Source organism: Dipodomys spectabilis, unplaced genomic scaffold, assembly GCF_019054845.1.
Source record: "Dipodomys spectabilis isolate Male_0828 unplaced genomic scaffold, ASM1905484v1 ptg000203l, whole genome shotgun sequence".
Lineage (NCBI taxonomy): Eukaryota > Metazoa > Chordata > Mammalia > Rodentia > Heteromyidae > Dipodomys > Dipodomys spectabilis.
This window is the reverse complement of record NW_024870880.1, coordinates 3,692,610-3,700,871: the sequence shown is the minus strand read 5'-3', so window position 1 is coordinate 3,700,871 and position 8,262 is coordinate 3,692,610. Positions and strand designations below refer to the sequence as shown.

General features: G+C 32.3%; 1 pseudogene; it reads right to left on the bottom strand.

Moving 5' to 3' along the window:
* Nucleotides 1-203: 203 nt before the first annotated feature.
* Nucleotides 204-300, bottom strand: LOC122122092 (annotated as a pseudogene).
* Nucleotides 301-8,262: the final 7,962 nt, after the last annotated feature.

The window sequence follows — 8,262 nt, the reverse complement described above, 5'->3', positions numbered from 1 at the left end:
TTTTGTAAAGTTTATATTATGTAAACGCCTATCTGAGGTGAAGATTTAATACACTGATGTCAAACTAAATTTAATTATATGAATTGTGTGTATTTTTTTTAATTTAATTTTATTTGTGAACATACTGTACAGAAGAGTTACAGTTACATGGGCAGGAATCAACTTTTTAATAACTGTTTTTCATTTCTTGCATCTGAAGAATGAAAAATATGGAATACTTCTCAAATTTTCATATTATCCTTGTTCAAGTGCCATGTTAATATCTGTATTGTAATTTGAGTATACATGCTGCTGAAGCATGTAGTATCCTCTAAATTATGTAGTCAATGAAGCAATCTTTATACAGGCTTATACCTATGGGTGCCTACTTGTAACAAGGAAACCTTATTGTTCCTAACAATGCTATCGATCTTATTTCCCTTAAATTCTGTGAATAGTGGAAAAAATTATATTGAACAGTTGATTACTCACATTTGCAAATTTTTTTGTGAATGACTATCTTAAGTCTTTTGATTTGGAATTTGATCATACTCTTAATTATTTATAGATAGGTCCAAAAGTGATGGCTTTTTCAAGTATTTATTTATCCAACTGAATTAGCTTTGTGGACCTAATGGATTCAAAGTAAGCGTTGCTTGAGAGCTACTTCTAAACTTCTTCAGCTGACATTTTCCCAAATGAGGTGTTACTGGCACAAATGTCTACCTGAGCCTTTACCCTTTTTCCATATGGGAACAGACAAACCAGAATATCTTACCCTGACAGCATAGATTGTCTTACTGGAACAAAACTAATCTTGGTTACAAGGGATCATAGAGAGATGAACAGTTCAAACAGAACTGTTCAGACTAGAAGGTATTTTATCAAAATATAATTGTTTATTATACCTTCCATTTCAAAAGTAGCTAAAGCCAAGAAGGTGAAAAAATTGTTGGGATGCATGATTACTTAATGTCCTGGCCTGTCTACCATCCAACCAGGCAGGAACTTACACTACTGCCTTTTTATCACCAAATATTTTCAGAAGTCCATATATTTCTCCTCATTATTAGGCATTAAATTGATAATGTTTTAATCACAGTGTTTCCTATTGCCTCCATGCTGTAAATCTACAAATGGTAAAGTTTTAGGTCTAACTCTATCAAACACTGAGGTAGAGATAATGGAATAATACTTTAAAACAAAGTTGCCTTTGATACAGTAACTACAACAGAACAATGTAAAACATGTGTCTTTTAATTATATTATATATAGTTATATATTTTTTATTTATATGTGCTGATTTTATATTTCACACAGTGAAACTTACTGGAATTAGTTGATAATTGGACAAATAAATTGATACTTATTTATTCCAATAAATAGAGTTGGAATATAAATAATTAGGTTTAAAATATATATTAAACTATAAAAAGTATCAATGCAATGTTTTTAGTATAAACTTGTGATACATTGTAACTGTTCTTGGTCTTCTGAATCCACATGGTAAAAAAAAATGTTTTCCTCTAATCTAAAATGGATTTTATTCTGCTGCTCAGTTTACACTTTTAACTCTCTTGTCCCAGGCTGTTTTTCTCCATATTTCTGAAGCATTCCTACTGATTATGCCCAAATTTTGCTAAGATGTCTAAAAAATATTATTCTTCTGCAGTAACCACGGGTCCTAGGATCCCAGGTCCCAGTTGCCTGCATCATCAGATAGTAGGGGCAAGACTTCCCACCAAGGCCCATGCAACATGTCAAAACAAAGTAATTGAATACCCATCTCAATTTCTCATTTCCTACATTTCAGGGCCACAATTCCTTGAGATGCAGGAATTAGCAGTAAGCAATTGTGAAATGCAAGGCAATTTAAAATGAAGGATGAGATCACAAAATTTGAGAGAAAGTACTGTAATTCAAACATTCAACTTACAGATGACCAGCCCATATGAGTGAACAATTTCACAAAATGTCATAAGATTATTTTTAATACCCCACGCCTATGATTAATGAAAGATTTTATTCCAACATAAATTGGCCAAAAAATAGTTCCTGGAAGGATTGATCCATAATTGATCTACCAAAGCCCAGAAAACTTGACTTAGTGGTCAAATGTAATTCAGAAAAAACATTTGAAGCACTAAGAAGTGCTTCAAAACACTGGGACTTCAGTACAACATGGTTCTGTGGTATAAAAATGTCACTCTCAAACCAATGATAATCTACATTGAATCTCCTAAAAGTGTATTCCTTTTCAAATAAACTTTTCAAAATCACATTCGCCAAAATAACATTTGACAAGTTGATGATACTTAGTGACATTACAAGCTTTTCAAGTGTAGGGAGCAAGTTACAATAGAGTTGAAATATTTACACAACACTAATGCAAAACACGTTAAACCTTTCATTAAAGTGTAGAAATAGTACCACCCACAATTTGTGTTTTTCAGTAAGGGCCTTCCAGAAATGTGATAAATAGATCAGCCTCCTAAATTTCAAACCCAAACATTAGCTAATAAATTACATCATTTAATAAGTTACATTTTAAAAAGTCACAAATAGTTGCCTTATCATATGTTATTTTATGTTTTCCCTCTGTCTAACATAGTAAGAAATATGACTTTAAGTCTTGAATATCGGTACTCTTCAGAGATATGACAAACTTAATATCTGTCTTCTATTTCTATCATATTCCTCTCTAGGAATAAATTATATTTTCTTCGTTTTCCAAAACTTATAGGTAGTAGAAAATATTATTCCATGTAAAATAAAAGAATCTCACCATTGTACAAAGCCATTTATAAAAATTCGTAGTTAGGAATACGTTCTAAGCCATTTTTAACTTTCTTTTTGACTAAAGATTAATCTATTAAATGAATGAGAATAAAATCATGTTTAGGTGCTTCACGTCTCCAGTCTTGCAAATTGTTGCTGCAGATGAATCAATTATGGAAATATAAGCTGACATCAGTTCAAGAATATGCAGGATTGAAAGTCCATGGAATGTATATAAACCTTTCAAAGTATTAATACACAGTTTAACAGAATGACAATCAGGAAGTTCAAACCAGAGAGGAATTATAGAAAAGACATAGAATGAATGAATAATGAACAAGTGGCAAGTACAGTTAGAATACTCAATGTGCACATATGATAAAGGAAGTGGTAAATTGGAAATAAATCTTGGAGAACGGGTTGGTGAGGAATGATGGAAAGAGTGACTCTAATCTAGGAGCATTAGACAATTAGTTGGATATATTTAATTGTAACACAATTGCACAACCTTTTAAAATTCAGTTAAAAAACACAACAAGAAACAAAAGCACACAAAAATTACAACCTAACAACAATCTGTAGAGAATATGAATATGACATCTCAAAATTTTAATCAGTTAAAGTAGGGCAGTATTGGGAAAAGCAAACAAAGCTGTTCAAAATGGGAAGTTTGGGATAGGGGAGAAATTTGAACAGAATTAAATAGATTATCTAAGGTTATAAATCACCTACATCTGCTGCAAATAGTATCTTTCTTCTACGAGTTTTCTGTCTAAACTGGATAATACAATCCTGAGACACACTTGGTAGCTTGTGAGGATAGAATAGAAGGAACAAGATCAAGAACCCATTACTCCACTGGAGAGAAAACAATCCTCTATATTTTCTCTAATCTCTCTTCACTACTCTTTCTTCATATTTTAAGTCAATTGATTTTGAATTATATTTTTCCTTCTTTCTTCTGGCAAAGTAATTGTTAGTCAAAGTAATTCATTAAATATTATTTGCCCTTTGCTTCTTTCATGCTGTTTAATTGGCCAAGTGAGTCCATTAAACTCCTCTTGCATTTGGTTGCCATGAAACAACATCTATGTTAATGAGGAGAAATCTAATGTAAAACAATGTCTCCAGAAAACCGTCCAAGAAGCTGTGATCACAAATATTTGGCTATATTGTTTCTTTGACCTTGAAAGACTTCTTGTGTCTAAAGTCAAAATTAAGTACTCCATCACTTGTTGGTTCAATCAGAATTGTCTAACCTCAAAGATATATTTTGCTAACAAGATGTTTAGAGGAAACCAAAAAATACTGCACTTTTATCTTCTCTGTTAAGATTTTCCTTAGATACCATATCAGGAACCCTGAAGTTATTCCATGCAAAATTATTTCTATAGATTATTTTTCTCTTGGTCTTGCATTTCTTCACCAAGATGTATGGAGGAGAATAGAGTTAAATCACCCATACCTTGGAAGACATTGTCTGTTACAAAAGGACAATGGTTCTGTGTCCTACTTCTATGTCCTCCTCTTAGCTCTTGCCGGAGTTCCAATTAATCACAGCTTCTTGGCTTCAGGTCTAGTGAACCTGAAGGACTATATGGGCTCCACCACTGCTACATCTTCATTATTTCTCTTTTAAAACTCTTTAAGTTGCCTCATTTGGATGTGGAATTTATTTTCATGTCTTCATTCAATCAGTTCTGCATTGTAGTGAGCCAAATGGGCTCTCTAAAATCACTTTAGGGAGTAAAAATCCTAAGACAATTTATATAAAAAAGTTTTGGCCTCCCTTCACTGCTGAAGACAATACACTTAGCTAAGGCTTCTAAGAAAACTTTTTTTAATTAATATTTCCATTTGCTCAATTCTTTTCTGAACTTTTTGGCATATGTAATAACAGAAGTCTTCACTATCTGATATTAATAAGGATATTATTTTTTGTGGGTCACTTAGAAATGTGAAATCATTGGTTTGAAGTATACAATCAGATTTTTTTCTGTGTTTCACTGCTTTACGTCCAAAGACATGGTGGAAAGTGTTATGAAAAGAAATGTGTAATCCCAACACCTTCTTCCATTGTGAAGGGCACTTTCTCCCTAAATATTTTGACTCAAATTATCTTTTTCAGAGAATAACTGCTTGGAAATTAAAGGTAAATTCAAAAATTTTGAAGCCTCATTTTTTTAAGAACTTTGAATATAAATTGCAATACAACCTTGTTTCAAACGGTGAGAATATAGTTCCTGGGTAAAGACAATTCCAAGGGAACCTACAGGATTTACAGCAAGGTTTCTGAGGTCAGATTGTTTAGTGTGAAAAAGAGCCATCCTCATCCACATTGCTCCCTCTCTACTAAATTTCCTTGGATTTCTTTGCATTTTAAATTTTCTTAATATGCTAAGTTGTTAAAATTTTGAACAATTAAAATTTACCTGTCATAACTTTAAAAGTCTTGAAAATCCTTTACCAGAACCATGAATTCATCAATCTTAATTCCACCATTATCATCAAAAAGTTAACATGCTGTTTCATGATATAGTATCCATGCAGCTATTATTTTTCAGTGGCTTTGTTATGCATATATATAAACATATTAGCTGATGCTAAGCAAAATGAATTCAAATATATGGAACTAGATTTTTTTCATTTGTGGTTGTTGTTTTTGATGAACTATGTGATTTCTGATTTCTTTGGGATTTTCCCCTATGATTTATCCCTGCTGTATTTCATTTTGTATTGTGTATATATTTACCTTAATTAGCAAAGGGAAGAGGAAAAGCATAATGGTGAGACAAAGGACAAAAGGAAAACCAATGCAATAGCAATACTCACAAGACAATATGTTGGAAACGTACATTACAACTTGTGAGGGGTGAAGGGGTGAAGGAAAACTGTGAGAAAAATGAGGGAGTGTTAACAAGTTTGAAAAGTTATGATTTAATTCGGTACAATTACTGTAACACCACTGTACATCACTTTGATAATAAAATTGAAAAAAATAAGCTCCGTAAAATATACTTTCACTGTATTGGCACAGTAAATAATATTCTTTATGTAGTAATATTTTAAAAATCAATAATATTTGGCATCTAATTTGAATTAATTACCCCTTCTTTATCAGCGGGTCATCAACTTGAATGTTATCCAACTAGAAAATATTTTCACAATATAATTGCCAAATTTTTCAAAAAAGAATAAATTTAGTACTTTCTCATTCTAAAACAGAAAACAGTTTAATGCTATGGAAACCCATAACTTTTAAAAGTAAGTAAGTTGTTAAGAGGACAGAATATATGTGTTCTTCAAAATTCGTATGACTAATAACTACTCATTTTTAAATTCGCAACATTCCTGAGAGATTCAAAACAGTATCTGTTTGCTTGTTATGTAATTCTGCAATAGATGCATTTTCTAATGGGGTGTTACAGATTGAGAAGTCAATAGAAAAATAGCCACATTCTGGTAGAGGATAAGACTATGAAGCATGTGTAATAATTAATTCAAGAGTAAACAATTGTTTATCAGAGTAAGCTATTACTTCTATGACCTTCAATCCCAAGATTTATGCGATAAAGTCATCCTAGCCCAACAGTTTCCAACTTGTAAGGGGCACCTTAAAATTCCTTAATTCACATCATGAATACCTTATCTCTATTTTGAAAAGATACTATACCTCTGCTAATGTGAGGTCCTCCTTGTTCTGAAAAGAACACCACAATAAACTGAACTGCATCATTTTTCCTCCACTGGTATTCTTGAGATCAGAACACATGCAAATATTATTTATATTTACAGTTTTTTAACTATCATAGATATACAGGATGCAAAGATAGGAAAATTATGGTTCAAAGCCTACCCAGGCAGGAAGGTTTTCTTAGAATCTTATCTCCAGAAAACTCCACAAAAGCCAGACTCAAGTGGCACTGAGGTTGAAGTGGTAAGGCACGAGCCTTGAGTATAAACAGGCTCAGAGACACTGCATAGGCCAAGAGTTCAAGCTCTAGGACGAACCAATAAAACAAAAACAAAACTGAAAACAAAACCCAAACCTAGCATTTTTCTCCATGTATACAGAGGTAGAAGAAAGTAAATGTCACACAATTACTCTGTTCATACCATATTAAAGTAAACCCTTAAAATATTGGTTTTTCTAAATTTATAAATTAATGTCATCCATTTGTTGGCAACTCTGTCTAGATTATTCACATGAACATGGTATACATGAACTGGGTGAATTATCTATTAACTATGTTCTAATTATAACTCTCTTGAAAGAATATCTAGGCAAATAGAATGCCAGAATCATTTGTTAATTTTCACTTAATCTCTCTACTTAAAAAGAATTTTGTAGTATCCTATAGAATATGAAATTACAAACAAAACCAAAAAATATATTTTAAATTTAAATTCTAATTAAACAAGGTCTACAAAGTCCTACATTAGGCGTACGTTACTATTTCTCCAGATTTAAGCTTTTGTAATCCTTCAACATTTATTTGGAATCCAACAGAATGAGGCTTTCTTACTTTTGCAAATTTTTGGATGGGAATCATGAGCTATTTTGCATCTAGGAATGTTCTGTAATGCTGAGAATATTTAAAACACAAGTGAGGATATATATGAGTTGCATTCATTAGGAACCTTGACTTCTCAAAACATAATGACACAATTAGCCCAAACTTCCAACTCTATATTCCTTTCTTTTTGTTTGGTTTGTTTTACTGAGACAAAATTATTCACGTGTTCCAGGGAAGGTATCCTTATGTAATTCCACTCTTTAATCTCCTGTCTGAGTGCAAGAATTCCAGACTTGTAGCACATTGCCCTGCCATAGTTTGTTTATTTAATCTATAACAGACTAGCAATTCTGAACTTCTCCTATGATCTTATCCATTAGACTGACTGCTGAGACTGTTTATGTACTATTTTCAAAGATGTTTTAACATTTGACAAAGGATATGAACATTTTCAGATGCATCTGCAGGGTTCCCTGATTCATTCCTCCATGGATCTTATCCCATTAATAATGATTGTTTGACTCTCTTACAATCTCTGATCCGTCCCAATGTAATATTCTCAACTTCTGGGGGAAAGTTCATTTGAGGGCTTGCTAATATTAAAAATTATCACTTGATTCTAATCTTACTCAAGACCTATTTTCTATTGTTTTCTATGTTTTCTACATATTCTGAGCGTTGTTTCATTTGTGTATTTTTGTGTGCACCTATAAGTGCCTCTGTGTGTATGTGTATGTTTGTACGTATGTATGCAAAAACCTAAAGCTGTTATTCAGCAATCTTGCTCGTGAGTGGTATTCCAGCTTTTGCCTGGTTAATTATAGGTAGTGTCGCAAAGCCTATACTGTCCAAGCTAGATGCAAATTGAACTTCCCAGACTCCTTTACATTCTTAGGTTTTATTTTCCAGGAGTATCAATTTTTAAACTTCAAACACTTTTGTGAGTGTAAAGTCTAACCTGTAACCCAGATTTTTAACTTGAGAATTC